The 26,830-nt window shown below is 39.3% G+C and overlaps 1 protein-coding gene across 2 annotated transcripts in view; it reads right to left on the bottom strand.

Moving 5' to 3' along the window:
* The window catches only part of LOC128313104 (uncharacterized), a 114,318-nt gene that overhangs the window by 49,635 nt on the left and 37,853 nt on the right, over positions 1-26,830 (bottom strand). For both annotated transcript variants that reach the window (XR_008293330.1, XR_008293336.1), the window contains one exon: positions 25,680-25,865. The gene's annotated coding sequence lies outside the window, so the exon portion shown is untranslated. The remainder of the gene's footprint in view (positions 1-25,679; positions 25,866-26,830) is intronic.

The following is a 26,830-nucleotide window of genomic DNA, read 5'->3' as shown; positions in this document are numbered from 1 at the left end:
AGAATGCAATGGAAGCAATGTTTTGCCAGAGACCCTACACATTTCCATTCTATTTTCCCTTTTAGAATCTTTCTGCTACCTTGTGAATAAGGCTGAGTTGGCTTAATCAATGATGAGCAACCCATGGCCAGCCAATCCCATCACTTCAGCCTACAATCAGCTAACCTCCAAACACATGATAAAGGCCATACCATCACAAGCCGGCTCCCTGCTGACCTGCCAGTTGACCACAGACACCTGAGCAAGCCTCCCTAATATGAGAGCCCTATCTCATATCAGTAGAACCACCCAGCTGACGTGTAGACTCATGATCAATAATAACTGGCTGTTGTTTTAAGCCACTGTTTGGAGTGACTTTTATACACAGCAATAGCTGAGTGATGCCTATCCCACTTTCAGAACAATGACCTCTAAGGAGAGAGGGAAGGGAAGAGTATTAAGGGGAGACAGACACATCTACCTTTCACACTTAATTTGTTTAAGGATTTAAAAGTCCTCAAATCCTGTGGTAAATCCGGATTGAAGGAACTTGAGAGTCTGTTATATTATTTCCAGAATAACTCTGAATATTTGAAATGTTGCCTAATTTGTTTAAAGAAGCATGTTAATATTCTTTCAATTTTTGACATATTCATATTAATATACTGGAGCAAGACAGAACTTAAAAAATTCGTTCATCACTGGGGTCTCACGTAGACTGGATACACAGAAACTTGGAGATAGTAAGCCTTGACTTCACGTTCCCGACCTCACGAGCCACTGTGACTCAGACTGACTAAATATTGTGTCACACCTCATTCTGTGGTAACATATAAACAAGAGCTGAGAGAAAAATATCAAACCCTCAATTAATCAGAACTCAAGAAACACATTTTCTTTCATGAAAAAAAGAAATCGATTTTTAGGAGAAAACAAAGACAAAAATGTTGTTATCAAATATATTCTTTGATTTTCAGATTAGTCCCAGGATCAGCACTGAGTCAAGCTAACCTTTGCATGTTCAATATTAAAGTAGGAGAGTAGCTGTACACTTTTGAGATATATTTTCATCAAAGATTGAGACAAAAATGAGTTTCTATTTGATCTTCATTTTACAAAAAAAATTAATTTAACTGTTCATCCCCATTCAGCCATGCTCCTTTTATTAAAATAGATTTCTTTCTTCCTCCCTTCCTTCCTTCCTTCCTTCTTTCTTTCTTCTTTCTTTTCTTTCTTTCTTTCTTTCTTTTTTCCTTTCCTTCCCTTCCCTTCCCTTCCCTTCCCTTCCCTTCCCTTCCCTTCCCTCCCCTCCCCTCCCCTCCCCTCCCCTCCCCTTCCCCTCCCCTCCCCTCCCCTCCCCTCCCCTCCCCTCCCCTCCCCTCCCCTCCCCTTCCCCTCCCCTCCCCTCCCCTCCCCTCCCTTCCCTTTCCTTTCCTTTTCCCTGCTAGAATGTAAGCTTCACAAAGACAGGCATATTTGTTTGATCACAGTGGGGATGGTGGTGGTGAAGATTAAGGAATGCATGTAGAGCACACAATTGACCAGGGCATTGCTTAACTAAAAGGAAGTTTGAGTTCACCTATAGCCAGTATGAGTATCTGGGAGATTTGAAATTTTGCACTGACTCTTCTCAGATGTAAATTTTTGAAAACATTTGAATAAAGCTGATTATCAGAAAAAATAGGGCTGTTTACTTCAATTTTGTTGCAATATAATTTCAAGATTACAAAAACTCATACTGTAAGAGGACTGAGAGAAGAACTTCTAAACAATCTATACAAAACTAGTTCTAGCCACTGTGTGTCAATTATATGCAAATAAAATATTAAAATTAAAAAATTAAAATTTTTACTACTGCTTAAAAACAAAAACAAAAACTGAACCTATCCGTAAATCCCAAGTCCCTAGTGCAACCTGCTGAAAATGTTCCACCAGTCCTTAAATGCCAAGAGATTTCTAAGAAGCCTGTAGCTCTGATTTTGATAGGATCCATTCACCTTAAACCTTACAATCTAAGTAAAGGAAGGAACCAGTCTATATCTAACACATTGGGTGAAAACATAGCAAGCAATGACCAATCTCTCTGCCTGACATTTAGACCCAGGAATACAAACACTTCCTTTACATGAAAAGTAGTGGAAAGAGTGGAACCAACATCATTCCAGGTGGCAAGAGATGAGAAGAGGCGTTTGTGGCCAAAAGACAAGGTCAGGGAGGGGATTTGGAAGAGCCTGATGTGAGACAAACAGTCAAAACAAAAATAGGAAGTATATGCTCTGAAACAAGTCAAGTCACTTATGAGCCAGGCCAGCAGAATAAATCAAGGCTACACAGAGCTGAAAATGAATCAATCTCATTTATAAACAGTTGTAAGGCTAACCCTTTCCAATTTAGTTGTCTATTAAATGTACTAAAGGCCCTTTTATCTTTCTGCTGCTTCTGTCCATAAGTGATTATGATAGTTTGGTATCAGCTTTTTAGGTTTAATTTCTAATAAAGAATGACTATAGAGCTTCAAAAATAGTCAAGCTGAAGGCCAATATGGCAGAGTAAACCAACTAGCACAATCACCTATCTCAGTATCTGAGAAAGCTCAGATAAAAATAAAAAATATGTATCAATAATTAAAATATGAATAGTGCTTACAATGCACCTGGCATTATTCTAAGGGCATTATACATGTTAACTCACTTGATAGTACATCTTTTTGAAAACCAACACTATTATCATCCCCACTTACAGATGTAGAAACTGAAGCTCAGGTAGACCTGAGATTTAATCCCAACCAGTCTAAATCCAAAGCTTGTGTCTTTAGCTACCATACCACTCTGCTCTCAAACAAAATAGGCACATAAGCAATGTGAAAAGCAAGAAGAAAAAAAGCCGTCCGTTACCAAACAAGGAGAGGGTCTAAGCTTATGCCATAAACTTTGAAAAGAGAAATCTTGGGGCACCTGGGTGGCTCAGTAGATTAAGCCTCCGACTTCGGCTCAGGTCATGATCTTGCACACACCCTGAAAGTGAGTTTGAGCCCCGCATCAGGTTCTGTGCTGACAGCTCAGAGCCTAGAGCCTGCTTCCCATTCTGTGTCTCCCTCTCTCTCTCTCTCTCAGCCCCTCCCCTGCTCACACTCTGTCTGTCTCTCTCAAAAATAAATAAACATCAAAAAAAATAAAGAAAGGAAAAGAAAAATCTAAGAAAATAGAAATAAAAGAAATTGAGTGTCTACTAATCCTGTTCCTAGTCCCCAGAAGCAATATTGAATTAATACTTTGAGTCAGAAAAATCCAGAAAAGTCTTGCCAACACCTCTCTCCTCTCTCCCCACCCCACCCCATCCCCAAAATTTAGAGACATGTGAACCAATGGAGTGCACAGGTAATTTCAGGAGGAGTTAACACTTCAGGCTTTACCATTTTCCAGGACTCCGTGAAGAACTGGAAAATAAACTAAAGATCGAGAGAATCTGTCCAGGAATAAAATACACTCCCAACCAGTCTGACTGATCTTTAGTATAGAAAATTTATCAAAATCTCAGATGAGAGAATGGGGCTCAGGTCTTCCCATAGACTGCATGTAGTTCTAATCTCATTAGACAGCTCATAAACCATGCTCTGAATAGAGGAGAAACAAATCTCAGATGAGGTAGAAAGTGTCCAGAAGAATGCACCTACATCAGAGCAAACTAAAGTTCAGTCCACGTTAAAAATGAGAAAGATAGAAATTAAGGACTTAGCAACAGCAAACACATAGGCACACACAGAGCATAAAATAAAATAAAATAAGATTAAAAATAATATGTAGACTTAAAACTAATTGATCACCAAAACCACACCACTGGAGTAGAAGTCTACAAACTATGACCCTTGGAAGAAATCTAGGACATCACTGATTTTTATTAAATGTTATTGGAACATGTGTTGTCTGTGGTTGCTTTTGCACTACAACAGTCGAGTCGAGTAATTACAACAGAAATCATATGGCCTACAAAGCCTCAAATATTGATTTGTGAAAAAAAGTCTGCAAACACCTCCACTAGAAAATTAAGCATACACAAGTTGGCCCTCCTGTCCTGGGCTCTTCTACCCCACCTCTGTGCTTCCACTTTCTGGTTACACCCTGAAATTGAATGCACACTAGCATAAATGCAGTATGAGTTGGTGGCTCACCCTTTGGGCTTCAAACCCAGCCCCCAAGAACTACCACATTATCACATGCCTTGAAAAATGTACACTTCACACTCCCAACTCAAGCCAAGCATCTTTGGTAATATATAATTGTAACATCCAACACTTATTTACCATGTGCTAAATACTATTTTGCTTTCATAAAACAGAAAAAAAATGGTAGAGGCGGAATACAAATAAATAAAATTTAGGCAATATGACCTCAGTGAATAATACTCCCTACTGCATAACAATCCTCCTTTACAGATCAATCTAAAAATGAGAAAATGAGAAAAGAGAAAAAGCAGGATCCAAGTTGACAACACTTTATTCTCCTCCTTTAAACATGTTTTATTGGAAGCATCTTCATAGTAAGCATTTTAGTGACTTATTTACATTATTAATGTTCAGAAAAAAATCAGGCCGCAATTCTGATTATTGAAGATTTAGAGTTCTCTCACAAGTTTACAAAGTACAGTGCAAAATTATGTGTTATTACTTTAAGCTCGGCTAGGAATAAATAGAAAGCACATTTTATTCTCACTGGCCACTGGACTAGAATTTACAACTTTGAGGAAAATATCCCACTGGACTAGCCTACTACTATCTCTTTAAACCCCCAATACAAGCTTTCACATCTCCCCTGGGTGTTTCTTAGTACTGAACAGATCTTAAGTTTACTTATTTGAAAATAATTATAAATTCTTGTATAGAAAGTGATTTTTGTTCAGAAATAAAATTTCTCAACATGTACATACTTCATTGTAATATCATCACTATTTTGTATATTCTCTATGCTCACTACAATTCAATTTTAATTACATTCAAGCACCCAAGATATGTCAGAACATACTTAGGCATTGTAAGCTTATCAAACATTTTATCATTTATTCTTCAAATATTTATTCAACCCAAACCATGCTCTACAGGCACTGTGCGGGGTACCAGAGACACTAATGAATAAGCCCCAGGATTTTTGGAATTAAAGTCATGACTACAGATGAGCTCCTCTGAGATGGATATATAAAACAGGAGTGGAAAAAAGATTTTCCTCTCATATGTGAACTCTGATAGTTTGGTGGTTTCCTAAAGCATTTTTGAGAATTCTTAGGATAGCATCAGAGATGAGAGAAAATTGCCAAAATCAATTAGCAGTGTCTTCTATGGACACATGTAATTTGGTTCATTTTGTATGTTCATGATTTCTTGTTGTATTATTAAAAAAAAAGGACCAAGTAAGAAATACTGCATATCAATGTTTATGAGTGAAGGAAAGAAATAAGCAGCAGCAACCTATTCCACAGCAGCAGCAACATCACAGAAGCAAATAGGAAGAGGGTTTTTAGGAGGAAGTACACAATCGTGTCAAACGTCATATTCCTTGAAGAAGAAAGTTGGCAAATTGCAACTCATTGGTGACTTTCCTGAAAACAGTTTCAGAAGAGTAAAGAAGTAGAAACTTCAGTACAGAGGCTGAAGCAATAAGGTAGTGGATACAATCTACATTTTTCTAGATATTTCAGATTCCTCACACTTTACACTGCTCCTTGATATGTAATAATGCATATTTGGTTCTGGGATTATTTATTTGTTCACAATTTTCTGCCCTGAAATTGTAACATCTAGACTGTGTTCATCTGATATATCCAAATCTCCATGATACCATTTTTCTCTATAAACACATAATTCTAGGATCCTGTCTTACACCAATCTGATGCTATACTCATACACCTACTTTGCCTTTTTTGCTAAATTTTTTATTTATTTTTGCTAAATAATCATCTTCTGTTACAATAATACAAAATACGCTATTACTATACAATGTTTACAACTCAGGATATCAGATCAGCTCTCTTCAACTAAAGCTCAATAATGATTTTTGGGTCTAATATATAATTTATTAGTCAATATTTTATAATATATATAAAATCCTGAATTTGGCTCAGGAACTGCAGCGTAATTAATTCGCTAAGGAATACTTAAAGTCACACTGCAATGTAAAAGGAGAAATAAGCATGATTTCTCAATGTGAATATTCACTAATATTGGAGACAATTTTGTATGCAGTTTATAAGAGCCCCAGTGCCAAAGATATAATAGGATGTGTACAGCCAAATCCAATAGCATGTCCATGGCCAATTTGCCACACTTCAATAGTGTGAACCTTGAAATACCAGTGTTTCCACTCACACATCAAGGCTTATTCTAGAGAAGGGATTGAACATAATGTTTCAGTTTAATCCAATTTCCCCACACTTTTATACAACTGAACCAAAAAAAAAAAAAATTAAGTCAGGAGTCAGAGAAATTGAAAGAAGATGAGTTGGGTAGAAATAAACCACGAAGAGAGAGCTCAGAGTTGTGACCTAGAGTCTATTCTCTACTCTGAAGCTGATGAAAACGGTTGACTTGCCTGGATGGCAGTTTTCACATGTAGTAAGTGAGAGAAGAGAGTTAGATCTCAAAGGTTCTTTCCTGTTCTAATACTCTATGCCACTATGAGCCTACAGTGATAGGAAAGCAGAGTAAGACACCAAGACAAATTACAACACAGAAGATCAGCCTCAAACTCAGGCAACAGAAGACCCCTGTTTCAAAGATTAGGTTTATACTTAGGACATTTAGGAAAACTGCATTTAAATTAACTCAGAAATAAATACTGGTCAGTCTTTGGGGGCATTTCTTAAGCTGCAGGCCTATTATGAAGGTAAGCTATGGTCAGCCAAAATGTGCCTGTATAATCAAATCATCTTTGTTTAAGTAAGGAAGAAGGAAATGCCAGTCCATTGCATCATGAGTCATTTAGTGAGTCATTTAAGCTATGTCAATAGCTTGTGTAACAAGAAAAAAAAAATCCGTTGCTATTAAATTTTAGGGTAAGATTTGTGCCACATAGTTTAAAAATCAAGATCAGAACTTTGTTGTGGTACATACAAACTACCGGCTCATTACTTCATGATTTCATGATTACATCTTATTACATTAGAAATATTTTTGGGGGCGCCTGGGTGGTTCAGTCAGTTAAGTGTCTGACTTCAGCTCAGATCATGATCTCACGGCTTTTGAGATTCGAGCTCCGCATCAGGCTCTGTGCTGACAGCTCGGAGCCTGGAGCCTGCTTCGGATTCTGTGTCTCCCTCTATCTCTCTGCCCCTCCCCTGCTCACACTCCGTCTGTCTCTCTCTCTCACAAAATAAAGAAACATTAAAAAAAATTTTTTTTAAAGAAATATTTTTTCCTTTTATTTCTATGTCTGAAATATTAAGTCTTCATTTGGAAGCAGTTCTCAAATCTACAACAGCCCAAAACATAATAAAAATTTCTATTCTATCCAGCTGGTCATTATTCATTCCCTACCTGAATGTTAAAAGAAACCTTTTAACTTCATTTGCAACGACCAGTATGAAAAAGGTAATCATATAGAAGATTTAAGGTCAAATCACTTGGTTTTTTAGAAGCACCAAGTGAAATCCAGTCTGAACAGTTGTATCGTATTGCCATTTGTATTTACCAAAATGTTGAAAGAGTACCCTACTGTATTTGCCATTTAAGTAATAAACATCATTCAGTTTTTATTATGTTTCAATTGCACCAAGGACTTCACATAAATTATCTCAGATATTCCTCAGAGTAATTTGGGGGATAAATATCATTATCATTATTTTACAGATGAGGGAATGAAGGCTTAAGGAAATGAAATGTCAGAGCGTTAAAGCCAGGCTTTGAAGTCACTTCTCTTAACCTCTGTGAGCACAGAAGTGTCACAGATAGAAGGTGAGCAGTTGTTGAATTCAGGAGAATAAAAACTTGCTTGTTCTAGCACAATCAAGGTAAGTGAGTTTCTACTTACCTGGTGACTCTGGAATATCCATCAGGCACTCAATAAATGTATAACAATGGACAGCTGATGGATCAAGCCTGGAATTCTACAAGATCATTATCAAAAAGAGAACAGTTTGATTGTGCTAGCAATTATGTCTGGTAGGCAGAAAGGGCATTATTATCCTTGTCTTACAAAGGAGTGTTTACAGAAACACAAGGAGAGTAAATAATTTACAGAAGGTCACACAGCCAGTAAGGAAAGAAGCACGGACACACATGCCCACCTGTAGGTCTTCCAAAACCAAGTTGAGTGTTCTTCCCACAGTACCACACAGCCTTCCCGAAGAGGGTGCTCTGTCTAATTCAGTGAGGGCCATTTATCTGTTTCACTTTGTTTCTTAGATTCTTAATGACATACCAAGATTATCTTGGACTTTCTTCCAATCCCAAATATTTTGTTAAGGTACAGATTTGTGATTTTCAGTATAGCCTTGAACTAGATGCCGCACCACTCTACTACCTGAAGGAGATGAACTGAACCCTCCTACCCACAGAACCTTGTGCACAATGAAGTAGTGATGTTATTAGTGCTTCAATATAACAGAAAGAGATGATCATTCACAGTGAGGCCCTGAAGCCCTTGGAAGGAATTTTGTAAATGTTTACTTAACAAGTAATTGAATAAACACAAACATAGTGATCACTTCTGGTTTGGCCAGTGGTCTCTGGGAGACATCCACCAGGCTAGGTGTATATCATACGATCCAGTAGGTTATAAGAAAATATTAAAATTTTTACATAAAATTTTTGTCTTCTTTTTAAAATTTCTATTTTCTTTTATACTATATATGATATTTAACATAGTGGCTCATGTAAATAATTTATGAATAAATGTATAAACATATAAACATTAGTATTACATTATATAAAAGATTTTATTAACGGAGGTACATAGGGGCTCCCAAGTGGCTCAGTCAGTTGAGTGTCTAACTCCTGATTTCAGCTCAGGTCATGGGATTGAGCCCGGTGTCAGGCTTTGCACTGAGCATGGAGCCTGCTTGGGATTCTCTCTCTCTCTGCCTCTGATCCTTTCCCCTACTCATGCCCTCTCTCTCTTTCTCTAAAATTTAAATAAATAAATAAATAAATAAATAAATAAATAAATAAAATTTGGATTATAAAGAAATGGGGGTACATAATAAGGAAATTTGGAAACTTCTGGTCAAGATCAAGTCAGCTGCCTTGCCCTCTGTGAGCCCCACAAGGTCTCCAAAGCACCTCATATAGTGGTTCTCAAATTTTAGTGGAGATTACAGGGGTTTCATCCCTAGATATATTGACTCAGTAGATCTGTGGCAGGATCCAAGAATCTGTATTTTTAACAAACAACCAGGTAATTCTGCTGCAAATGGCCTCAGGGGAAACACTACCTAACAAGGCTGCAGGGTACTAGAGGATCATACCTTCCTCCAACCGTCACTTTTCAGATACTTCAATGTCATTTTGAGAACCAAGGGAATAAAAGTTCTAGGTAAGAATGAGTGCACACTGGTTATGAGCTTAATGCCTTGAAGAAAAAATATATACTGATAATAATAGTAACAACAATAGAATCAGCTACCATTTATTGAGCACCCACTTAGTATTAGATTATTTCTAATCATCACAATAATCCCACAAAGTTGCTATCAAAAACCTAATTTGACAGAAGAGGAAATGGGTCTCAGCAGGATTAAGCAAGTTACTCAAGATTTTCCTTTCCTTTTCCTTAAAGTTTTGAGGCCTAGAAGAAGAAATTTCTTTACAATTTCCCAAGAACCCATTGTCCCATTTGTGTGGAGGGCAATTAGGTTTATGATCTTGATGCTTTACCCACATTTAAATTCACATGCTTCAAAGGTTGCTGAGAATCACATTTCTGGTTTCTTCATTGCTAGTCACTATCTTGGCTTTCTTCATGTAAATGATCATCTTCTTCTGTCACATTAAAGCACTAATCACATCACTACGTCATTGAGTGTAAACATTCTCTTATGAGCTTGGAAAAGTCCACAGAGAGTTTATCTATACTCTACCGTATAATCTACCCACAAAGGTTAATTAAAGATGATGACTCTTTTAAATATATACACTCAAATATTTATGAAGAATTTCACTTCTCATGCCCTCAACTTCCATCTTTAAAACGAAAGGTTTGGGCTAAACACTTGCTCAAATCCTTCCATTCTAAATGTTTAAAAAAAGGATAATTTGGGGTGCCTGGGTGGCTCAGTTGGTTGAGCATCCAACTCTTGATTTCAGCTCAGGTCATGCCTTAAAATTCTCTCTCTCTCCCTTTACCCCTCCCTCACTGCTCACGCTCATGCTCTCTCTCTCTCTTTCAAAAAAAAAAAAAAAAAAAAAAGGCTAATTTACCAGTGCTTTCAGCAATGCATAACAGTCATTTATTTAAAGGGTTTCTCCTAGGGGCGCCGGGGTGGCTCAGTCGGTTAAGCATCCGACTTCAGCTCAGGTCACGATCTCGTGGTCCGTGGGTTCGAGCCCTGCGTCGGGCTCTGGGCTGATGGCTCAGAGCCTGGAGCCTGCTTCCAATTCTGTGTCTCCCTCTCTTGCTGCCCCTCCCCCGTTCATGCTCTGTCTCTCTCTGTCTCAAAAATAAATAAACGTTAAAAAAAAAAAAATTTAAAGGTTTCTCCTAGGGGTGCCTGGGTGGCTCAGTCGGTTGAGTGTCTGACTTCGGCCCAGGTCCTGATCTTGCAGTCTGTGAGTTCAAGCCCCACGTCAGGCTCCGTGGTGACAGCTTGGAGTCTGGAGCCTGCTTTGGATTCCGTGTCTCCCTCTCTCTCTGCCTCTCTCTATCTCTCTCTCTCAAAAATAAACACTAAAAAAAATTTTTTTAATAAAAAATAAAAAAATAAAAGGCTTCTAATTTCAGTGCCATAGCCACCTCCTACCTTCCACGTCTTCCAATGTAGACTCGTTTCCTTTCTACATTAAGGCAAGTTAGTCAGTCACCCTTGGGAAATCCATACTATCCCCAACTACAGTGGCTGTTAGAGGTATGAAGAAATGAAGCAACTCAGTGGTACCATGACTCTGTAAATCTCAAAAGTCCAATTCCAAAAGCAACACTAATTACAGTCCTACCTTCTCTCTCAGATTGCTCACTTTGAGGGCACCTAGCTGCCTTATCATTAAGACATTTAAGTAGGCCCACAGACAGGTTGAAGGCAAAATGGAAGGATCTGAAGCCCCCAAACAATAGCCATGTGAATAAGCCATGTTGAGCCAATGATGCACAATCTTGGAAGTAGACCCTGGAGCCCTCAGTCAAGCCTAAAGATGACTGTAGCTCTGACTGACCCTTATTCTGCAACCTCATGTGAGATCCTAGGTCAGAAATACCCAGCTAAACCATTCCCAAATTCCTGTCCCTCAGAAATCATGTGAGATAATAATGTTCATTGTACTCAGCTTCTACACACACAACAGCAATAACACTTCTAGGATTTGCCCCTGAAATAGAGTACCCAAACCACTCCCTCAGAAATTTGCCCTGGAAGGAAATCTGACCTGGACACCAAAACAATGTTTTATAATTGTATTTTGTTGACTCCTTCTCCTATTCCATTAACCCCCAAATGGTTATCAAGAATTAATATACCTCTTCCTTGTCACTGCCCTCCTGGATCTAATCAGGAGGGTAATGGTAAGTGCTGGGGCAGCAGGGAATGTGGTCTTTAACCATTAACTCATTGTTAAGTGTTGGCCCCCCATATCAAATCATTCTGACTCTGATCTATTACCAAGCTGATATTAAAGTGGCCTACATCTACATGGAATCTACCCACAATAAAAGACAATATGACCACTGATCTCCAGTCTCTAGGACATTCTTAGAGTCTACAAGGAACTTATATTGGCCTATGTGGTCTGTTGGCTGGACATTCATGTTATTGGGCCATCATCTCTATCCTATTCTAATTTACACAAACAGGTGCCAAAGATGAACCATGTTATTTAATTTTGGCCTGAAAGGAAGCAAAAAGGATTCTAATCATTCAAGCAAGGAATTTGTGAATCTTTGGACCTCACCTTACCTCTTTGTGACTGTAAATATGACCATTAATTTATTTGGCTGCTCCAGAATACCAGCGTAATAAGATAAAAATCAGCCTGTTTTTACTTGCTCCATATGGGCCTGGGGGCATATGCTCACCACAGAGCTCATTCTCAGACTTCAAAGCAAATTCTATTGTGAAGAAGTGATGCATTCGGAACTGAAGAATGAAGCTAAATATACGCTAGTACATAATAATGGTTGAAAAGACTTTTTTTTTAAACCTCCTTGTCTATGTTTTGCAAATCACAGGTTTTTAGTTTGAAATGCATGCTGCCCACATGAAATGACCCAGATACAATTTAGTAGCCCTTTTGATAGGGGATTCTTCTATTTTACTGTCTTTCATCTTAAACAATCTGAAATGAGTTTCAAAAATATGAGCATTCAGTGATTCATTATCATTTAATTTCATTAACAAAAGGCAGTGTATGAAATGACTTTTGTTATTTTTAGATTTTAAATTTTTTAATGTTTATTTATTTTTGAGAGAGAGAGAGAGAGACAGACTGTGAGTGGGGGAGGGGCAGACAGAGAGGGAGACACAGAATCCGAAGCAGGCTCCAGGCTTTGAGCTGTCAGCACAGAGCCTGACACAAGGGCTCAAACCCACGAACCATGAGATCACGACCTGAGCCGAGGTCCAACGCTCAACCTACTGAGCCACCCAGGTGACCCTGTTCTTAAATTTTAATGGTTGTTTCTTTATACCATAACACTTCCTTAATTGCTGGAAATGCAACATAGAGAAGCTGGGTTGCCTTCCTTTATCAACCTATTGGCACCCATCCACACCATTCCAAACAGCTTCAGGTTGAACCATTCTGCCACTAACTTAACTATGGGACACTGAGCCTCAGTTTCCCCAACTTTGCAAGTTTTGGGCCACATGTTGTTTAAGTTTCCTTTCTGTGGTAATATTCTGTAATGCCTCCCCAAAATGATTTTTAAAGAAAAGCTTGTGAAAAATTAACCCTTAAAATTAAAGTTACAAAACTTAAGTAGAATAAAAACAGTCTAACCCAAGACACTTCTAGATAACCTTCCAACATGTCCTTTGATTGTCTGTGTCCTTTCAGAGAACACAGTCTCTTCCTTCCACCCTCTGGATCTCCTACTCTCCAAGGAAGGGCTTTCTCCCCAGTGGGTTCCTTGATTGAACAAATTTCAGGATGAACAGCTGAAAAAAAAGAACACTATAGCACTGCAATCATTTATTACAGGAGTTTCTAATCTGGTCATGACCATCCTAGAAGAACCATGAAAACAGAAATGAACAGTTGTACATCTCTAGTTCCTATATATGTCATCCTCCTCTATTTGTCAAATATCTTCCCCTCCTTTGAAAATGTGACCATGTGAACCCTATTCTAGCTTGCTGTCCTATTCATCAGAGGTCACAACTGACCATCTGCAGAGTTTATTCAGCCTACAGACATGTTTTCTTCATCCTCCACATTCTAGAAGGACCAACCATCCCAGTTTGCCCAGAACTCTCCCCATTTTAACACTCAAAGACCCATGTTCCAGGAGACAGCTCAGTCTCAGACAAACCAGGATGATTGGTAACCCAATTAAAAATGTTGGCCCATCAGGGCACTGGGTGGCTCAGTCGATTAAACGTCCAACTCTTGATTTCAGCTTAGGTCATGATCTCACACTTCATGAGATCGAGCCCCGCACCAGACTCTGTGCTGACAGTATGGATCCTGCTTGGGATTCTCTCTCTCCCTCTCTCTCTCTGCCCCTTCCCCACTTGTGCACATGTACATGTGCTGTTTCTCTCTCTCGCTCTCAAAATAAAAAAATAAGCCTATAAAAAAACAAAAACAAATATGTTGGCCCAAGAAGTTTAGGGTTTTTTAAGTTGCCAATATGCAGATGTCAGGTGGTTTCTCAGAAAAATCAAGACTTCTGGCTTCTCTTTAAAAAATGAAATGCCCTCTTTCATGGCAACAGTCAACAGGAGTTGAGTAACTGCTTCCCCATTAGATAAGTCATGTTATTTTTAGGGTCCCACAGGCCTTGGCACTCCACACTACTCCCCCTGAATGAGGCTGAACACCAGCCATTCATTATTACCCTTACTTGGGCTGTTGTTTTCCTTATGGTAAATTAGCAAGTGAAATGTTCCCTATATCTATGTGTCTTTCAGAAGGAACAAAATGAAAGATCTACCAACAGGAGAAAACATTTTTGTGTGTGGAAGTGAAGAATATTCCCACCGGTTAATAGACATGGCCCTCACACTCAGTACACAGCCAACTGGACCCTCTAGTCATTGAAGTCTGGACACACATAATAGGTCCTGTCATTTCTAGTTGATGGCTGGGGTTTACTCAGGAATTTGGCAGTATTTTCCAATGTGCTCAGGCTGCCAGCACCCCGGAAAACATTATTAAACCATGTCTTAAGTACTTGATCCTTCGTGACAGGAACTCAATTTCTGTCGTTGCTTCTGCCTCATATAAAAATCAGATAAACCTTATTTTCCTCTCCAGAGATTTCTTGAGTTTCAGCCTCTCTAATTAATTTCTGTGCTTCATTAATCTTGAAGTCATCAAGGACTCTAGGCAAACACATATAACCTAGGGCTGGCAATCAATTTTAATATTCGTTCACATGGGAATATTTATAAAATGGTCATCTCCTACTTGAAACAAAAAAGGAAATCTTTACATTCTCATCTGTATTTGCGGGAAGTTAATCCTCATCTATAAATCCTGAACAAGGAACTAACCTGGAGAAAGCGGAGATTCTCAGCTTCACACAGGCAGGGATGGTGCGCCCCCTTTTTGGCTCATCATTTTAATCCCAGCAAACAGTACATGCCTGGCCCATAGTAAGCACTAGAGCAGCATTAATGGAATAAATGAATAAATGTGTGAGTGAATAAATAAATGTTGCAGAAGAAAGAGTAAGCTTTGGACTTAGGGAGATACACAGTCAAATCCCAGTTTGCCATCCCAGCTCTGCCTGTTTATAGCCAGGTGTCTTTAATTAAGCAATTTCTCTGAGCCTCAGTGTCCACATTGGCACAACAGAAATAATATCTACACCTCAAAGGGAAGCTCTGGGGATTAAGTCAGTGTTCAAGACCTAGTATACAGAAGGTACTCAAAAAGAGCAGCTGTTTAAAAAAGCACTTCACAAAGAGGGGTGCCTGGGTAGCTCACTCGGTTAAGCGTCTGACTTCTGTTCAGGTCATGATCTCACACTCCGTGGGTTTGAGCCCCATGTCAGTCTCTGTGCTGACAGCTCAGAGCCTGGATCCTGCTTCGGATTCTGTCTCCCTCTCTCTCTGCCCCTCCCCGGCTTACATTCTCTCTCTCCCTTCTCTCTCTCTCTCTCTCTCAAAAATAAAAAACATTAAAAAAAAAATTTTTTTTTAAAAAGTACTTCACAAAGAAAATTGAAAGGAGAGAATGGAAGAAATTCTTAAGCTATCTTTAAGTGTGAAGTACTTAAAAGGAAGAATTTAAAAGTTGCAGACTTTTAAGTTTCCTAAATGTGATAAAATCATTCTTAAAAGCATATACTAAAATTTTGCTCAGGTTTTTCTGTATCTCTGCATTTTTAGTTGAGCAAGGGCTCCCTAGTTATCACTTCATACTGATTCTATTTAAAGTTAGAGTTTTAAGCATGTAAAACAGATAAATCAACAGCACCTATCACTGCAATGAGGCTTTCTTTAACTACTGGAAAGCATGCAGGTGTAAACTTAAGAATAAAAAGAATTTGTGGGCTTTTATTCTTCTAATAAAATGAATTCAGTAATGCATATATATATTCACTGCATTGTATGAGATGGTTAATGTACACAGTATATTTTATAAAAATAGATTCATTCAAATAAATACACCCTTATGGATTTCAAATAAAAAAAAAAATTAAGTAATGGATTTCTTGCTTAGCCAACACCAAAATTGCCAGTCTGAGATTCTGTGTAATTTAAGCCTTTTCTATGACTTGGGATTAACCACTGCCCTAAGCTGGAAATAAATGTACATGGCCAGCTTTGAAAAACATAGCTGAGCAATCTCACGTTTTTTGAGCTGTAAGGTATAAACAGTTCAGCCCTCCAGGAGATCTCAGATCATGGCTTTATTGAGCTTGGTTTGTCTGAGACTGATGCTTTAGGACTGTGATGCTATTCACAGTAGCAAACATGCTACCGCATCTTTGGGGAAAAGTAATTATTTCTGAAGTTGTATGAACACTACCCATTAGTACCATGTACAAAAGACTCTCAACTATTTGGCCGTTTTTTTAGTGTGACCTTATTGCCTGGCAGGTACAAACTTGAAGATTCACCGACTTTGTTATCACTTGTCTCTCCACCCTACCTTACCACCACACCTGGGTTATAGGTCAGCTGGCCCTGAACGTTGACTCGCACCTCCTTCCAAAGTGCCTTCTTGTGTTTCTGAGAGTGGAAAGTGAAAAGCCACATCTCCCAGACCACCCAGCAGCCAAAGTTTTAGTTCTAATTCGTTCCACTAATCAGAAGTACTGGCACAAGAGCTGGAAGATCAAGTGAGCTGGAGCACAAGCTTTGGCCGTTTTGCTCTTTCTTTTGGCGGACGCTGAGATGGCCATATCTGGTTTTTCTGGGGCAGTTTCCTGATAGTGACAGCTCCTGATAGTGCTGACCTTCTTCTCATGCTAGCTTTGTGATCCTGACAGTGATGGCTCGGTCTCAGAGCCAGCAGCTGGCACCTCAGCTTCCTGGTGCAGTGGGAAAGAGGTCTCCTGAACAAAGAGCAGTCTCTCCGTTGGTGGTCCAGGCAGTGCGTGGCTTTCCAGGTTGTTCTTAAAAGCTCAACCTGGAGGCTGTTTCTTCAGCCCTCTCAGGGATTCTGTAAGCCACATACTGTAGTTAATCCCTTTCTGCTTAAGCCAGCTAAAATAGATTCTATTCTTTGCAACTGAACCCTGACAGACACAACCCTTAACTCCTAACTACTGAGAATCTCTTCCGTGCTGAAATTGCTTGGGAGATAGGATTATTCATTCATTCAATCAGCACACAAACTATGGGCCTGAAACTGTTCTAATTATGGGACTGCCATGATAAATAAGGCAGATAAGGTTGAGGGCTCAGAGAGCATTCTTTTAAGAGAGAAAGACAGAAATTCACCATGTAAACAAAGAATAACTCAAAATATATGAAATGAACAATTTCAGATATAAATGTAATGAAGAAACAAAATCACAGTTACATGATAAACTCTGCAGGCAGGGAGAGTCATGTTGGGTAGGGTGATCAGGGAAGGCCTCTTTGAGCAAGAGACATTTGAGTAGGAACCTGAGTAACAAGCTGGGGTCTACCCTGTGATGACTTGTGGATAGAGCTTTCCAGAAGCAGGAACTGAAAGAAAAAGACAGGAAGGTGAGAATGAGCTCAGGATGAACAAAAGGCAGAAGAAAGGGTATGACTATAGCTTAATGAGGACAGAGAGACAGGACAGGAGCCCATCTCATTTATTCATTCATTCATTAAATATTTGCTAAGCAGTTACTATGCACAGGGCTCTAATTGAATTACTGCAGTGAACAACAGAGACACAAATTCCTGTTCTCCTGGAGGTTATATTCTAATGGTGGAAAAGGAAGGTAAATAAACAGGTAAAACATATATTGTATTAGATCAGTGTTTCTCAACCAGGGATGACTTTGCTCCCTAGGAGATATTTAGCAATGTCTGGAGATAATTTTGGTGGTCACAACTGGGGAGGGAAAAAAAAGGGTTACTAGTATTTAGTGAGTAAGAAGCCAAGGATGCTGCTAAACATCCTACAAAGCACAGAGTAATCCCCAATAACAAAGAATTATGCCAAAATGTCAATAGTGCCAAGGTGGAGAAACCCTGTATTATGTGGTGACAAGAATTATGGAGAAAAAAGGTAGAGAAAGGTGATAGGGAAAATCAGGGGCAGGGCATAGGAGGGCAGGGCACAGAGGCAGTTCAGGGAAGAATGCAATAAGAATATAACATTTGAACAAAAACCTGAAGGAGGCAAGGCAGTGTGCTGTGAGGATATCTACAGAAAGAACATTGCAGGACAGGAAAGAGCAAATGCAAGGGCCTCTGGAACAAACACGTTTGGCAAACTCCAGGGTAGCAAGGAGAGTGATATGGCCTAGTGAGCCATGGAAGAGAAGCAGAGATGAAATTGAAAAGGCTACCAGGGCCCTGAGTTTCTGCTTGTGCTCTGAGCGATCAAGAATCAATTACTAACTCAGATCAGTTAAAGAGCTTTGGGCGGAGCAGTGACACAATTTCTGACTTCTGACTTCGTTTGCAACTGGATCACACTGGCTGCTGTTTGGGAAATGATTCATAAGTGAACAAGGGCAGACAGCAGGGAGACCAATTAGGTCACATTTAGTGGATTGCGACAGAAAGAGAGGCGTAAGGATGACAAGGAAACTGTAGCATGAGCAAGAGGAAGGTCTGAGTCGCTGCGTACTGTGATGGGGAGAGTAGGGGGGTGGGGAGCAATTGGGGAGGTGGGGGAGATCAGGCATTCTGTGTTGGACATGTTGAGTCTGAGATACCTACTGGAAATCCAAATGAGAATGTCACCCACAGTAGAATATGAGTCTGGATTTTGGGAGAGAAGCCTGAGCAGGATATGTAAATCTATTGGAATCAATGAATAGACGGTACCTAAAGCCACAGGTATACAAATCACTAAGGAACTGAGTATGGAGAGAAGTCTGAGGACTGGAGAGCTAAGCAGGGCCCAGGTAATGCAGAATATTTATCAAACTGCTACATATATATGGTCCAATATTTTGCTAGAAAAGACAAGTCATCATTTTAAATAGGAATCCTGCTTATAAAATGTATTTTTGTTTAACCTTAATATTATCATCTTTCAAATCAGTTCTCAAAAGTAGATAATTGGTGGTATAAATTCCTTAAGAAAAGCCTAAAAACACGACATTTAAAGTGACAATATCATAGGTTACTGAAATTGTTAAAGAATTCCATATTTAGACCATAAAAATCACCTAATCTGAATCCGGAATATTAGAAATGGCAAAACTGAGGCCCCACAAGCCAGATCATTAACTAGTGTGACTTTAGAGTGCCATTTGCCCAAAGTCACATGGCTAATTAGGGGCACAACCAGAATAAGTAGCTTAATCTATTTCTTATTCCTACACTCTTCCCACTTTGCCAGGCTGAGAAGTCAACTCAAAATAAAGAAGAAACTCCTCTGGAATAATATCAGGGAAGAAATTTGATTTGTTTGCAAATATTTCATATTCAACAAACTCGTCCTATAAACAGCCCATAGCATGAAGCAATGCACCTCTGTATCTGTAGAAGAATAAGAATCTATCTTGTGCACTGAACTCAACAACGAAACACTAACCCTGTTTGGGAAGGCAAAATAAGCCCTCTGGCAACTAGCCCTGTTGCCCTAGCAGCTAGGAGGAAGGTAAGGAAGTGAGTCAACATGGGGATGTGAGTTGGTTAGCCCAAGATTTTGTTCCTACCCTGCAATAAACAAGCCAACATTGAGAAAGCTGGTATTTACCCTTGATGGGCTATCCCATGGGTGCTGTTGGTGCAACAGTAAGAGAATTAAAAGTGTCTCTGTGCTTTGCCTACTCTCCTTTCCATTATTGTCTCAAATGACACTCACAAATATATACATTTATTTCCATGGAAGCAAAGTGGATTGCTATGGCTCCATTAGACACAAAGGAATAGAAACATCAGAAGGGGAAGTGAGCTGGCCCAATCACCTTATGAGTCAGTGGTGGAAGAGACAGCATTCTATCCTGAAGGTTAGCCACTGACCATATCCCTCCTCTGTTCTCAGTAAGCAAACCCAGAGAGACATAGCAGAGCTGGGTCTGGACTAGCCCAGGGAAGGGGGAGATGAACAAAAGAGCTTACTTTCAGGCAGTGAGTAACCCAAATAGCACACCCAGGGAATGCAAATCAAAAACCCTCAGACTTCAAACCTCTGCTGTGTATGCCAAGGCTCTCCCTCTTAGATGATCTTTGGGTTCTATAGGACAAAATCTGGGCTAGTTGCTTTTTTTTGTTCCTTTTTAAAAAAAGTTCCCTTAAAAAAAGTCTCCTCTGGACATTTTTTCAAAATAAGTATGGTTTAAAGTTGCTTTCTGGAATTCTATTTACTTCCTCCATTCAGTAGAAGATCACTCTGGGGACAGGAAATCTGATTTAGTAGGAACCTTTTGTTGAAAAAGAGAACTACTAACATCTTTGAAAAATCAAAGGGTACAATAATACATTCCCAAAGCAAATCCTTTAATGGAAAAGTCCCTACTGCTGTCTTCTGGGAAATAGAGTCCTTAAGCAAGTAATCTGAATTCTACTGCATTATTTCTCCATGTGATAGAATTTTGCTTATTTTCTAGGCCATTCTTGGAAAAGTCTTTTCACATTTTACTCACACTTTAAGGCTAAGCTCACATGCAATCTCTTCTCTGAAATTTCCCTGATTATTCCTTTCAGGCAAAGTGTATCTGTGCCTAAATTCTTCCACTAGACTGGAATGTCCTTAAAGCCAGGATTCTATTCTTTATTCAATCCTGTACTCTCTCTATAGTATCTAGCATGTACTTTTGCACAAAAGTACGGAAATCTAGAAGGAAAAGTTTACTTGTCAACCACATTGAAGGGGATATTGCTAAAAGATTTTAAATATGTGAGTGGAAAATGTAAATATGCCCAGAAAGGCTACTACCAAAATGGGTACTTTTAAATACATTACATGTCATGATAGGTGGTCAAGTAGAAAGTGGATGATAACTCTTGAGAGATGCTATCGAGGCGTTCTTAGGGCAGATGGGGAGGTAGATCAGATGATCTTTAAAGCCTTTCCAACTCTAGATTTCAAAATGATTTGTTTGTTTGTTTGTTTGTTTGTTTATTTATTTATTTATTTATTTATTTTAGAGAGAGAGCACAAGTAGGGGAGAGGGGTAGGGGGAGAGAGGGAGAGAGAGAGAGAGAGAGAGAGAATCTTTATTATTATTTTTTTTAATGTTTATGTATTCTTGGGAGAGAGGGGGACAGAATGCAAGAGGGGAAGGGGCAGAGAGAGAGGGAGACAAAGAATCAGAAACAGGCTCCAGTCTCTGAGCTGTCAGCACAAAGCTCGATGTGGGGCTCAAACTCAGGAACCGTGAGATCATCACCTGAGTTGAAGTCGGATGCTTAATGAACTGACTGAGCCACCCAGATGCCCCTAAGAGAGAATCTTAAGCAGGCTCCATGCTCAGTGTGGAGCCTGACACAGGCCTCAGTTCCATGACCCCGGGACCATGACCTGAGCCGAAATCAAGAGTCAGACACTCAACTGACTGAGCCACCCAGGTGCCCCTTCAAAATGATTTTTAAAAGGTTTTGCCTTAACTGAATATTACCACTTAACTATTGCCTCCATGGACGCTACCTCTACAGCAAGCAACTCTTGAAGCTTTTCCAAACAGCCTGATTAAAACACCCAGTTTATAGCTTCTAAGGAATGCATCCTAGGAACCTCCTAACTTGGATGTAATCCCATCCTCACTTCACTTGGTCATCACAGAGGCCCATGGTTCAGGAAGTTTACAGAGTGGTTGGAACCTAGACTCTTTAACTCTCAACCCCAGATTCAGGAATTCAAGTTTATGTGCCACTTTTGTACTCACTTGCTGGGTGTCCTTGATCTCTGCAAGCGTAAGTCAGATCCAGAAGCGAGTCTAAGAATGATTATCCCAATATTTACCACTGCTGCTCTTTCTCCATCTTGTCAGTGGGGAATACTGAATGGACTTTGGTTATCACCACTCTTGCCCAATAAGTGCCAGATTAATGGCACAGAGAAAAGGTGGAAATATGCTCCTCAAATATGCCACACTTCCTGCTGATTAGTGCTCTTTAAGGTAACATCATTGTCTGGAAATATGCACAAAATACTGTTGAAAGAGACTATGCCTAACACTATGGAGTAAGTGGGATTTCAGACATCAGTGGGGTTTGGAGACTAAGTTAGCAAAAGTACTTCACTATTGTCTGTCTGTCTACCAACCTGCCTACATTCTAATCACAGCATGTATCACAATAATGTTGGTCCCTATGTGTCGTAAAAGCAAATTTATATAAAGCAAACAGCTGAAGGGATGCAAATTAATCAGGACCCAAATAGCAATATTATAATATGGTAAGCTATTTCTTTATCCTAATTTTTTTTTCTAATTTGAAAGAAAAACTTATAAAGCAAAAAGTACCATAACAGACCTGTCACATATTTCTTTTTACCAATCTACTTCACAATATAAGTCTTTTTGTAAGATTAATACCACTTTTCCCAGCTAGAGGTTATTATTGTCAATATAAGGATAAATAAACATCTCCATAGTAAATCCCGAAGTATAATTATCACAAATTACTTAAAGTAATTTCAGCTAGTGGAAAAACAAGTTCTCCATTTGAAAATGATCTGTGATGTTTTCAAGAGCTTCTGTGGCCTCAGTGGGAAAATAGGATCTGCCTGAGTATCTGTGGAAGTAGTAACAGTCCAAAACAATTAAACGACCTCCTATGGTAAACAACGCAACAAATGAGAGCAAGACCATTACTGCTTGTAAAGACTTCTAAAAAGACTTCTCCCGTGATATCATCGTCAAACACCAGAAGATATGATGTTGATGCACTGCTTATATATGAATATAATGAAAAAGCATATCCTAAAAGGGTTGTAATGAATATAGCAAATGGCTGAAACCCTGTTATGAGGAGTAAAGATTTATGTATATATGTATATATGAATGTTTTTATTCATTCATTCCTTCATTCGTTTATTTATTTTCTATATATTTCCAAACCCTCCTTGATTTCCCTGTAAATACCAGCTTTAGGCTTCTATAGCATAGCACATGGTGGTTCTTTATTAAATAATTGCCAGGTTGAATTTAAATCAAATATCTACCAAATCTGGTTAATCAAACACTACGAATTCACTCTTATGCTGATCTAAAATGAAAGACATCAGGCATCTCACCTCAATTGCTATAAACCTGGTGAGTTTATTCTGAGACAGATGACCAGAATCAGATGAGTTACGGGACCCTCAATAATTCATTGTGAGGCTATAAAGGAGGAATCCCATCCCTTCATTTTCCTGATGAAAATCACTGACCACAGCATGGAAAAATCCCAAACTCAGCACCTCTGCTTCCTTTAACCAGTCTTGCTGGCGTCCTGGCAGACCAATTTGGAAACCATGATTAATCCTCTGGTAAACAGAAAATAGGCTCTGGAGCCAAGAGAAGCCAAACCTGAGTCACTCTCTGGAGACTCTACCCTTAGCCCATTTAACTCTACCTCCTCCTCCAGGAGCTGGCTAACTTGCCTGGTAATTTTTAGCAAACAGAAAGGTCTTTCCTTGGTGACAGAAGAGCCCAATGAAACAGAGATGAAAGTGTCGCTGTCACTGACCACGAGCTGGTATAACCCACATATATGCAAGGGTTACCATGTCCTGTATGGTTCAAATGAAATTGGCTGGAACCCCAAGCTACATGGAATGGAAGACCCAATATCCTGCCCAATTTCTCCTGGGGTTGGGGGGAAGGAGGACAAGTACCTAGATGGCTCTGACTTAATTCGGTCTGCCATCCACCTCACCACCACAGAAGAGCTACCATTGCCGTTGCCTCATGCTAGACATGACCCTGCTTCATTCACACACACCCCTCACTTTATGTGCCTTCCCAAATATCACTGACTCAAGGCTCTCGATATAACTAACTTTTATGGAAGATTCAAGGCAATGGAGAAGACTTACATGGAAGCACCAAAAATAATTTAAAAGTGAAAATAGAGGCAACTGAGTGGCTCAGTCAGTTCAGCTTCCGACTTTAGCTCAGGTCTTGAGCTCATGGCCCGTGAATTGGAGCCCCGGGTCAGGCTCTGTGCTGACAGTTCGGAGCCTGAAGCCTGCTTCAGATTCTGTGCCTTCCTCTCTCTCTGACCCTTCCCCACTCACGCTCTGTCTCTGTCTCTCAAAAATGAATAAATGTCAAAAAAAATTAAGTAAAAATTAAATAGCTCTGTTCTTAAAAGCTCTTCAACCACCCTCACCCCAGAAGTTTCTTACCTGGGGTCCTTTCTCCTCAGCCTCTGGCCTCTGCTCTTGCTTTCTCTTCTCTACTTCCTCCCTCCCCTTCTTTCTCCTGCTAGCCCCTTCCCCTAAATTCTGTCCCTTTATTATGTAAGTGTTACTTTGATTTCCCTGTCTATTTGCAGACTTTGTCTTCATCTTGTCCTAAGAAGAACTTTATGAGCAGGTATTCAAATACATTTATACACACCTACACACTTGGATGAGCACACGTGCGCGCGTGCGCACACACACACACACACACACACACACACACACACACCTGTGATACTCAGAAAATACAAGAGCTGGGCTATAAGTTCCCAGGAGCTATGTCTATAGAACTAGAATAGGAGAACTTAACAGAAAGAAAGAGAGGTTTTTAAGTTGTGTTTTAATTTTTTGGTAGGAGTATGGCCTTTCCCTTACTTTTCTAGGGTGTACTGCTCACTGGAAATATTAAAGATTCTTGACTGCTATGTAACTCTGAAGCCCGGTGGGCAAGCCAGCTCCTATTATTCAGCACACAGACCCTGTGCTTCTGACAGCTCAGGTTATGGCTTCCCCCAGGTCCACATGCTGTTGCAGCATCTACACTTTTGCTCATTCGCTCTCACCCAGGCCACACACACACACACACGCACACACATGCACACACCTATTGCCTCCTGGAATGCTTTTCCACATTTCACCTCTCTGAATCAGATCCATTCTTCAAAGTTTTTCTGCATAAAGTCTCCCAGATCGTGGCCTCTGAGTTTATTCTTTCTCTGACTACTCATTTCATTTGCATAGGTATTCCTCCCTATTAATGACTTGCATTCTCTGAGGGCAAGGACTTTTGTCCAGCCCTTTCTACAAAGACCCATATTAACTAGCACCATTGTAGACATGCAAAAGATGCTTAGCAAGTGGTCGATGGAATTAAACAGACCACAAGACCTTTGAACCACAGTGTAATTAACCATCGCATAATCAACCACAAATATTAACACACCTTTTTGAGGAAACCCAGATCCATGGAAATAGCACTGTACAGCAGATTTTAGCAGTTGCTAATCTCAAATCTAATAGTTACCCTTTTGGTGACCCTGAGTCAGTCATTTAACTTTTGTGAGCATCATTTTTTTTTCTTACTTGTAAAATAAGAAAAAAACACCTGTGCGGCCAAGCTCCCCTAGTAGCTGTTAAGGATTAAATGTAAATACAGTGCCCCCCCTTATCTATAGGGGATATGTTCTAAAACCCCCAGTGGATGCTGAAACAATGAATAATACCTAACCCTATATATACTATGTTTTCCTCTACATGCCCACTTATAATAAAGTTTAATTCCTAAATTAGGCACAGTACGAGATTAACAACAATAATAATAAAATAGAGCAGTTATAACAACATGTAACAAAAGTTATGTAAAAGTGCCCTCTCTCAAAATATCTTCTTGTACTGTACTCACCTTTCTTGTGATGATGGAGAGGATAAAATGCCTCCAGGATGAGATGAAGCGAAGCGAAGTGAACAGTGAACCACGCAGACGCAGGTGTTGTGATGTAAAGTTAGGCTACTATTCACCTTCCAATGATTCGCCAGAAGGAGGATCATCGGATTCCTGACCGCTGTTGCCAGCAATGGCTCATGGAAACTGTGGAAGCAAAACCGCGGATAAGGCGAGATTACTATATATATGAAAAAAAATATATATATATATACACACACACACACAAAAAAATATATATGTATACGAAAAATATATATATGTGAAAATAAATATATATATGAAAGTGATCTGAGAAGCATTGTGCGCAAGAGAAATAAGTTATTACAAGTATTATGATGTCCCAGGTATTATAAAAAAGAGCTCTAAATTTTTATCAAGTAGCATAGATTACAGATAGAAAATCTTCTCATATTTATTCTGAAGCGTTTCCCATAAATAAACAGGAATACGTACTTTCCAAGAGCATTTTTTTTATCCATAATGGAAGATTTATTACAGCTCTGTAATCTCATGCAAATCTTACCTATAAGCAAAATATCTCCTGGTTGTTATTTTTCTTCCACCCAACAGGATTTGTTTCATTTCCTGCAGGATTAGCTATCACAAGAAAATCAAGGTATGTAAAGGCCATCTTGGATGCTAACATTATGAAAATTATTACACATTAACACTTAATAACAAACTGTTAGGAAAATGTTTTAGGTGTGGCAAATTTTACTAAACACAAAAGAATAACTAGTTTTAGAATTTTAAAATAATAGCAAGCATATTTTCTTATTATAAGAATTTAGTGAATTTTTAAGTACTTTATCCTACAGTCTTTTCTTATTTGAGTGTGTATTAGTTCCTGTGGCTGCTGTAACAAATTACCACAAACCTGGTAGCCTAAAACAACAGAAATTTGTTGTCTTACTGTTCTAGACACCAGAAATTTGAGAACCATTTTGTCAAGCTGAAATCAAAGTGTCATCAAAGCCATCCTGGCCCCCCGTCCACAGGCTCTGAGGAAGAGTCCATTTTTGGTCTGCCAACATCTGTGTGGCTGTAGGCATTCCTTCACTCCTGGCTCCTTCACTCCAGTGTCTGCCTCCTGGGCACATAGCAGCCTC

The sequence above is a fragment of the Acinonyx jubatus genome, chromosome E4 (assembly GCF_027475565.1).
Source record: "Acinonyx jubatus isolate Ajub_Pintada_27869175 chromosome E4, VMU_Ajub_asm_v1.0, whole genome shotgun sequence".
NCBI classification, from domain to species: Eukaryota; Metazoa; Chordata; class Mammalia; order Carnivora; family Felidae; genus Acinonyx; species Acinonyx jubatus.
The sequence above is the reverse complement of the archived record's forward strand: the minus strand, read 5'-3'. Positions and strand labels throughout refer to the sequence as shown.